A 10,655-nucleotide genomic window follows, 5' to 3' on the forward strand; every position below is an offset into this window, starting at 1 on the left:
TGTCTGTGTGAAGGAATATGGGATTGTCGCTTAAAAATGGCGACATTTTTATAGGACAGAAATTTAGCTTTCACCAAGTCACCCATGGATAATGTGTGCATGATCATTAATAAACAACACTTTTAGCAAGCTTTACTGCAGGACGTGCACATTCTATACTATCCATAATGCTATATCTTTGTCAACTGTAGGTGGTTATAATGTTCGACTTTTGTGGCAGTAAAAAGCTTCATTATACCATATGTCAATTATTCTTCTCAATTGACTATTTTGAGGGATGTATAAGTACTTTGCCACGTCTCCTCCAGGTGTTTGTTATATGTATATCTATTTTGAATCGATCTGATCAGTTTAGTTCTTTCAACAGTTTACTGATTTTCATAGTTTGTTCTAGTGCTGTAGTGTTACTGCACTGTCGCATGGTTAAAGCACAGACTGAGTAACTAGAGTAAACATTTTAAAACAGTTATACGGCTGTGTCATATATCATTCGATTCGAAAACATGTGTACTTAGCCGTATTTGGCACAACCTTTTGGAATTTTGGATCCTCAATGCTCTTCAACTTTGTACTTGTTTTGCTTTATAAATATTTTGAAATGAGCGTCACTGATGAGTCTTATGTAGACGAAACGCGCGTCTGGCGTACTAAATTATAATCCTGGTACCTTTGATAAATATTAAATTTAATTTGGTGATCAAAACTAAATATAGTGCAGTTTTTGTTTTAAATCAAGATTAAAGGGCAACCACCACTTTCCATACAAAATTGCAATGAATATTTAATAAAACTTAAATGCCTTTATGGCGAGAAAAAATTTAGCAAAACAGCATGGCCTGTTTTCTCATAAAATGCTCTATCCAAAAAATTGAAATTTATCATTAATTAAACTGTACCGATCAGGTAAAACATTTAAAAAAAAATGTTGGCTTTAATCTAAAAAAATTTTTTTTTAAACAAGGCATAAAAACCATAATAAATGAATAGATAATACGAAAAACATGTATCCTTGAAGATGAATATCTGTAATTGCCCAAAATTAATTGTACATTTAAATTCTGTATACTTGTGGTAGGATTGGTACACGTCAAAGTTGCAATACAGAACATGCGAACAACTGAAATAAGTATTTTGGATAAATAGAAACTTTCAAATTTTAATAAAGGTCTTAGTAATACAATGTCAGAAATACACATTCAATTTGCAAATCGCACCAAAAGCCTTACTGACATTTAAAATGTAGTTCTTAAACCTCTTCTGTAAGGGTATGTGTATAAACGTTCTTGCAGGAAGCTCATCTTTAGCCGGAACATAAGTCGGAACTTGAAAGATTTAATTTGTTCGACACAATCACCAGACCTTTTACATTGTGTTTTTCCCTTACACGAACACACAAGACCATGAAGAAAAACTGCTGACATGGACCTTCAAAGTAAACAGGATGCAATGAATCTTTGATTGAACTCCATTCGTATTCCACTGATGAAAGCAGGGGTAGTTTTGCAAGGCAGGAAACATGCCAAATTTTGGTCTGAAATGAGACACAAAGGATATGCTGTCGAAGTGCCGCTTCCGTGGGTGGCAAACTGACTAGACTTGCTTGATCCTTGCTTGTAGCAATCGTAACTCGCAGTTTTTTAATGTCCTGATGGCAGGCGGCATACTTTATCTGTTATCCGTTAAGCCTTACAACACCATGAACACACAACTGTGACAGAATCTCCTAAATTGTCCAATCACTGAAATACTGTACTGCATCTTTCAACTCGGTATACATTGACTTTTTAATAATAGTAGTTCCAAATTAGGAAGATGTAGTGTCACACCGGTAACGTGTGAGAGCATGTGCCGCTGGAAGATTTCTGCAAATGATTTCAGTGAGAGAAGTTATGATATAAGAAGGAATAGTGTAAGTGCTAAACGCCTTTTCGTCCGTATTCCAACTACATGTAAGTAGTTTGAAAAAAAGAATCGAGCATTGACTGTAAATAATTTTTGAATGATACATGTACCTCCTTCGAAGTTCGGAGTGTTCTTTAAAAAATCTTAAGAAATCCGAATTATACTTGCTACTGATTAAAGGAGGTGGTTCATTTGGTCGCTATATATATAGAACCTATGTTGATACAATAGTATACAGAAACACATAGACATACATAATAATATAATATTATAAGGCGCATGGTGTGGTAACAGCAAATAGAGAAGAAAAGAATGCATATATTTGAAGGCTTACATTTTATCTGAAAGAATCTATTTAATTTTCAATTTACGATTCTAATGAGGTTACACAGCTTTTTAAGTTTTGATTGTTTTGGAATATTCATAATTGCTTTAAACTTTTAGAGTATTAATGTTGGCACAGAATTTTTCATCTAGTATACATTCTTTTCTTTCTCTGAAAAATATGTACATTCTAAAATAAAATGAAATTTATCTCCAATTTTATTTCTAATTACACAAGTTACATGACTGTTCAATTTTCTCTGGGTATGTTTTTCTATCTACCAAATCCAATTGGGAGCTTGTGATTTACGGTTCTAAATCTACAAAGATTGAAAACGTCTTTATCTTTAAGCTTGTTGAAATAGTTCTCAAGAGTAAAACTTTCTTTATAAATGCAATAGTTAACCGTTTTAGGACTGTTACTATTCCAGAAACGTTTGCAGACGAGTACATCAAGCTTCAGGAAATTATTGAAACTTTCAGGGGCTGGTCCACGTAATCGTTATTTGCTTTATTCATTAATTAAACACAAGTCATACTCTGATTTATTTCTTTTTATACTATTCCCTATTCAATGGGGACTTGGACACCCTTTTTAAACAACAAAAACGGTAAGTAAATCTATACATGAAATGGTTGTTTTGTGGGACACTTCACCCATGGCCATTTTACTTGTACCTGGGGGATACTCACTATATATATATATATATATATGATACCGGGACGGGTATGTTCCCAAAGACAGGGTTGCATTTTCAGCTCATTTGTTTGAAATGGGGTTAAGTTTTTTTTCTCTCTGCATTTGAAGGGGTCAGATTTCACCATCTAGAACGGGGTTTTATAAATACAATGTTACACGATTGTTTCAGATAAAGGTGAATGTTAGATACAATTAAAACTTTTAAACTCGCTGCAATTGTTTGCACCTGTCCCAAGTCAGGAATCTGTTCAGTAGTTGTATTTTGTTGATGTGGTTCATAAGTGTTTCTCATCTTTATATAGATTAGACAGCGTTTTTTTTCCCCTTTTGAGTGGTTTTACACTAGTAATTTGTGGGCCATTTATATCTTGCTGATCGGTATGAGCCAGGACTCCATGTTGAATACTGTACTTTGACCTATGATGGTTTACTTTTATAAAATGTGACTTGGATGGAGAGCTGTCTCATTGGCATTCATACCACATCTTTTTATATCCACTAAATTCAAAACAACGTTCAGAAATGCCTAAATAACAAATTTTATATCATATATTTGGGAACCATTCAAGTGACTGACAAATGAAAATATTATTTGAAATTACTGAGGTATACATAATAATTATATAGACGTAAGAAAAACATTTTTATTTTTCAGCGTTTCCCTTCATCAAGGTTCACAAACAAAATACTGGAAAAAGGGGGGGGGGGGGGGGGAGTAATGTTTTTCTTTAAAACAATGGTTCTTAGGAAAATTTGTGGCAGCTTTTGCGACTGAGATTTAAAAAAAAAAAAACCCTATTCAATGATTGATCATGTGGTGTGGAAAATTAACTCCCTTCTTTCAAGGATAGGTTATTGTAATAAGAATTTCCTTTTTGTCTTTTTGAAACATACTAAATTCTATTCTGTATCTTAAATCTAGAAATTACGTTTACAAACTTTGAAACCAATCGTCGTTTAACGATGCATTTTTTTTCATTTGGATTTTATATTCCGAAAATTATTCAAATGTCGGCGCCATGTTTAAACTGGTGTTATTGAGCTCCGACTCGAGAATAAAATTATCTTAAAGTGATGGATTATCTATTTCTTTAGCACAAGTAAGTACTTTTTTAAATAGTATTCGTGCAAATCAAAATGATATTTGACATAGAAAGAAGATTTAAGCAATTTTGTTCCGACCTGAAATCATCTCGAAAAGTGCTAAAGGAATTTAACGTATCTCGATACGACTTCGCATTCAAAAAAAAAAAAAAAAAAAATGAAAATATCAGTATAAAAACGTTTTTTGGGGGCAGAATTCTTTAACTAACGACGGAAGTGATATCAAAGATGACAGTGGAAGCGATAGGCCACTTAATTCTGTTGTTCGACAAATTTATCAAATTGTTTGAAAACTGAATACCTTTTGATTTCTAAATGTCTATGAAAGTTGTATAATCTATCAGCTTCGTAATGGCAGAAATCACACGAATATCGGTTTTTCTGAGAGAAATGTGATGTATCTACCTTTTGCTTTTCCATATTTATCAATCAAATAAACATCTATAAAAAGCCCAGGTAAAACCGAGAACCAATATTCATTTTCGGAATCCTATTTACAAATTGTGAAACGCAAAGATATTATTATCACATATCATTAATGCTTTATGTATGTTGTATTAATAAAATGACCGAGAGTTAAAATCATTCCTCAGTAAAGGACCTAAATATCGTCCCCCGTCAATTATTAATTAGAATAAGTGTCGTTATTACTAATATCATCGACTTGCTATCGATTAACGTGATTGGAATGAGAATTTGCCGCTCTTCGCTTTTCGCAGTATTATCCCGTATGGTTCACAAGAACGAGCGTTCCTAAAGACTTGCAACTGCAGACGACACGGATATTGACACGATATATCTGAACAGCGCAAAGGAATAAGACTTGACTTTTAGAGATGTTAGAGATTTTGCTAGTAATGTGAAATTATATGTCATTGCAATATGAACTTGGAGCTACTGAAAAGCAAACGTATTGATAATAAAAAATATCTTGAATCAGAGATTAAAATTCACTTCAACACATCCCAGAAATTTAGTAATTTAAAGTCATATTTGACACATATAATTGCAATTTTAATTCTCTACATAAACCGAGATGAGCTTCACTGGCTCTTTGAAATCTCTGTAACAGTTGAAAGTTGTCATGCAATTTATGAAATTTATCATTATCTTCAGGCCTGTCAGCAAACTGATCCTGACCATAGTCAGGCTGATCTGTTTGGTTCAGCAGAGCCAGAGGCACTACAGGATGATATTGATGGGACAGAAAATGGATGTGATTGCAAATGCTGTAAACTAAATTATGGAATGCTGAAAAGGATAGCCACTATAAAAAGAATAATATATTATAGCTAAGCTAGAATACAGACAACATTATACAACGGGTTTCTTTCAAATCAATTGTAACGATATAGTCATTTGTAGTGAGACACAAGATACGCTAACGTCATAGTACACAAATTGTACTGAGTACCTAAATACGTCATAGTACACAAATTGCACTGAGTACCTAAATTGCACCTATAAACAGCTGAGAAATTCTTAAAAGTTTACTTCGAGACTGAACCATTTGTATTTGAATTATTTGACAAAATATATTTTGTTTCAATGTCAGTCCAAATGCTGAACACATGTTTTCTTCTTATAAAACTTATATGCAGAACTGTGGTAATTTTTTGTGTCGTATGTCTTTGCCAATATTTACATAAGGCTATACTCAAAATTTGATAAACAACATGATCAAATTTTGATCATATGAACAACTGAGTAAAAAAGACACTAGAAAATATGTGCAAAAGGCTTATACTATGACAAGCCGCTTTACTATTTATTCCAACTTCAACATGTTCAAGTTACAAGATATCTTATAATTAAAGTGTATAACATAAGATATAACAAGATATCTTATAATTAAAGTGTATAACATAAGATATATAAACTATAAAAGATATCTTTTTTTGTGACAGATATGGTTCAACAAATTCCGCAACAACTGGTAAAAAAGAAGAAACAAATGTCTAAAGTCATTAAATCTGATTTGCTTTTACATAAAGCAATTGACACACAAAACGAAGATTGAAATAATGCAATTTTTGGAAAATATGTAGGGACTTCCCTCTCGGCCATGCTAAAAAATGTAAACAAATTCATTTCAAAGATAAAAATACTAAATTTGTCGTGTGTAAATAAACTCATCATAGATACCACGACTAAATTTAGTATATCGCCAGACGCACGTTTCGTCTACAAGAGACTCATCAGTAACCCAACGTTTAAACCTCAACCAGTAAATTTATAAAAGTTCCTCTAACCAGCAAGTACTACGCAGTAATCACATGTACCTCGCTGTTAATCACAAGTACCTCGCAGTCAAACAAGTGCCAAATGATATTATACCGTACCCAATGAACAATAGCCAATCCCAAAATCAATGCTACACTCAATACAAAGATGAAAACCAGTTATCTCAACCTTTATAAAACCAATGCAAATTTACAATAGATATATGTTGTCTTATTTTTTCAATTAGATTGACCTATGTTATATTATAATAAAATAGTCAGCACTTTATATTTAACTTAAGTTTAATATTATCTTTAGTTTTGAATTATTGTAATATGAAAAGTTTGTGACTTCATATTCCCTTAACGCCTTAGACGTTACGCACAGTATTGGTGAACCCTACTAGTTCCGCATTTTTTTCTCCTAATTTGAGCATGTCTTTTAGAATAAATGAAAACTGGTATGATATGTAATGTCTAAAAGACTATAGTTTTATAGTAATGTCTTTGAAATAATAAAATTTTAACATAAAATTAAATCAAATAACCCTAGTGGAAAAAAAACGTCAAAAGATATGAGCGTAACTTGTAACATGGAAATCGAGTTTTTTTAGTAATTTGAATCAGAAAATCTTATTTTTGCACGCAAATTAGCGGGAAATGCTATGCGAAATTTAGCACAATTCGCTATGACGTCATCCGACGTTTTGGGCATTTTTTTTAAATATGCGAGTTAGAAGATGCATTGAAATGTTCAAAAGATGATGTAACATGACATGAAATAGGGAAAAAAAATTACAATGGATTCTACGGTATGAAATTTTATAGAATGCAATAATATATAAACGAAAAAAAAACAAAAAAAAACATATATTCTTAATGTGCTTTTAATACCGTTTACAAATAGTATAAAAAATATGGTTTGAAAGTGGAATGTTCTAATCGAATTTAAATTTTTGCTTGTCTAGTCCATTTTGTTACCGTGTGCTAAATGCACAAATTATGTACGTTTTCGTAAAGATGATAGCTCCCCTTTTCATGGGAAGAGTTTTGTTATCAATAGACACAAGGATTCGTTTTTGCAGGTTATATATAAGGATAATCCTGATCACATACAAACCGAGCATTCCTTTTTTTGTAACATATTTAAGCGGAAGTCAAACTTACGACAGCGGTACAGGCTACAATAATTTAAATCAGAACCCCCCCCCCCCCCCCAAAAAAAAAATGCCTTCTATAATTATAAATACAAAAAAGCTTCGTAAAAATCATCATGGGTTTATTCAATTGAAATGACCTGTCTTCTTTTTATTCAGATCAATCAAAAAATTGAAACAAGCACTTCCAATAACTCCAAATAAACGAGCGGCTGTACTTTCTGCATACGTTGACTGTAATCGAATTTTAAAATCACCAGGAGTTAAAAAAATTCATGATTCGTTTGAAGAAAGCGTAGAAAAAAATGACGATTCGAAAAAAAAACAAGATGTAATTACGTCGGTAAAACACAAGAGAAATGGAGAAGCTAAAGCTCATTAAATATTCTTACTTCGTCTATTAGCGGTGAAAATATATCCGATAGAAAGAGAGCAACGAAAAGTTTGGCAAATATATTAGGCGTAAATAGTAGAACTTTACAGAAAGGGGAAAAAAATTAGAACCAAAGTCTTGCATTTAGAACACTCGTCATTTTTTTACACGACTCGGAAAACCAGATCCGATGCCCTGACAAAACGAACCAAAAGAATTGTTCACGAACCAAATTTTCTGGCTTCAATCAAATGTCAGCAGACCAGCAAATAACAAAAATGACATCAAACGAGTAAGAATTAGCCCCAATGTATATTCCTCTCATTCGTGATATATTTTAGAAAAAACACAGACCGAAGTATTTCTTCAGTTCAAGAATGAATATCCTGATGAAAAGATGGGACAAAGGGCGTTTGAAAAATGCAAGCCGTATTTTGTAAGAACAGCACAGTTTAAGGACAAAGTTACATGCTGTTGTCGACAGCATGTTGAGATGAAGTCGTTTTTTAAATCATGTATGCAATTTCGTAAAAGATTACTGTCCAGGGAAGGAAGCAAAGAGGTAAATAAAGGCAACAGTAGTATACCGCTGTTCAAACTCATAAATCCATGGACAAAAAACAAAATCGGGGTAACAAACTAAAACTGAGGGAAACGCATAAATATAAGAGAACAACGACACAACACTACAATGTAACTAACACACAGAGAAACGGACCAAGCATCTGACAAAATCCCACGAGAATAACAAATATAACATCAAAACCAAATACATGAATTTGGGATAGACAAGTACCGTGACACGTCTTATCGCCATGTCAATTTACACTCAAAAATAAGAGAAAACAGACGACGCAACGTTAAATTGTAACACACACAGAAACGAACTATAATATAACAATGGCCATATTCCTGACTTGGTACAGGACATTTTTAAAGGAAAAAATGGTGGGTTAAACCTGGTTTTGTGGCATGCCAAACCTCGCACTTTAATGGCAATGTTAAATATAACATAGAAATGACAACATAATATTACAGGACTACAATACAAATAAATAGGAAAACGTATTAGACAAAGAAACACATGATTAATGAATAACAAAAAGCATCAGGTTTAAAATTTAATACGCCAAAACACGTAAAATTGTATGAATCTTTGAGTGAGCTTACTTTATGTACTCGTTCAGCAAATACACATCAACATAAGATATCGTGGTTAGATAGGCTGTGCTCTGAATGTGGCGTCTGTAAATTTTTCAAAATATGTTGCCAGGAGAATTAGATGAAAGTGATGTCTAAATTTCTTGGGAACGATACGAATACAAAAATGTTAAAGTTAAAGGTGATAAAATGATAAGGAAATTGGTTCTTGTGAGAAAAAGTTCTTCCCCTGCTGAAATGTTTCAATACTTAAAAAAACTTTTAGAGACATTTCCTGCACATTAATTCCGTGCATGCTGGCAATCTAAGCAAATCAAATCATTGGTTGAAAATCTGCCGATAGGTCATTGTGTGACAGTTCACGATTTTTCTGAGAGTTATAAGTGTACTGAACAGAATGAAATTCAATCCTCTTATTTTCAGAAATAAGAGGTTTCACTACATGTTACAATATTACATAGACATCCAGTTCTCGAATATGACGGAAAAGATAGCACCGCGGGAGAACCAAATATAGTCACTGAACAGTTTTTTGTGATAAGCCCAGACCAAAAACATGATCATCATAATACACATTGTGTGCAAAACTTGGTCTCGGAATATTAGAAATCTATAACTGTGAAATATCGGTAATGCATGAGTTTACTGACGGGTGTAGCTCACAATATAAAAGTCGACATTGTATGGGAGATGTTAGTTATTCCTGCTCCGATTTTAGATATGCAAAGATTCTTCGAAACTATTTCGAAACATCTCATGAGCGTGGTCCACAAGATGCAGCAGGCGGGTTTATAAAGAAACAAGCTTATCTAGCAGTTATTCCTGGTACACATGTGATACACAAGTTCAAGCGACCTATTTGATTACGCGCAGAGTAATTTGTCCACCACGGCAGACTCTTCTAAATGTTCTCGACGAATTTGTCGATATGTAGACTCCGTTAATCGAGATCGGGATCGGAACTTTCTTCCCGTTAAAGAAAACCGAAAAATTCACCAAGTTCGATCATTCGATGACGGAGAGATTTTTGTAAGAAAATTATCTTGTTATTATTGTCAAAGTTGTATTGTTGGAAATTATAGCACCTGTATGAACGATGCACAATTGGGAACATATAATAAAATAAAAATGGTGAAAGAATCGGAACATAATGACTCTGATGCCGATTCCGATAACGACGAAGGGGTTGATGACGAGACTAACATTTGCGACTTTGTTTCATATGGAACAATTTTTGCAGTTAAGGCTGATGACACTGATTGTCCATATTATATTTTAAGAGCAAGCAAAGACCCAATAATTTTAAGAAAAACAGCTACCGACAAATGGGGTGCCTCGTATCATCAGGGAAATAAAGTTATACATGGTTACTACTTTAACACTATTGATAATAACCCATTCAAATTGAAGTTATTAAAACGAATTCCGGCAATCGTTCCGCACTTTCAGTTATATACATTTGTACATTTGTTCAGAGGTTGATATTGATGATAATGGTCTAATCAATTTAAATGAGTCTCTGCATGGCCGAATTCTGCTTAGACCACGAATAAAATGTATTTATAAATGATGTTTCTTTTTTTATCCGTCGCCATTATGGAAATTATCCTTTCAATCATTCAAATATTTATTAAACTTCAAACCTTCAACAATTAATATACTTAAACAATAACACGTACATACAAAATCTATAATTTGTAAACTGCAATTTT

This window comes from Mytilus galloprovincialis, chromosome 10 (assembly GCF_965363235.1).
Source record: "Mytilus galloprovincialis chromosome 10, xbMytGall1.hap1.1, whole genome shotgun sequence".
NCBI classification, from domain to species: domain Eukaryota; kingdom Metazoa; phylum Mollusca; class Bivalvia; order Mytilida; family Mytilidae; genus Mytilus; species Mytilus galloprovincialis.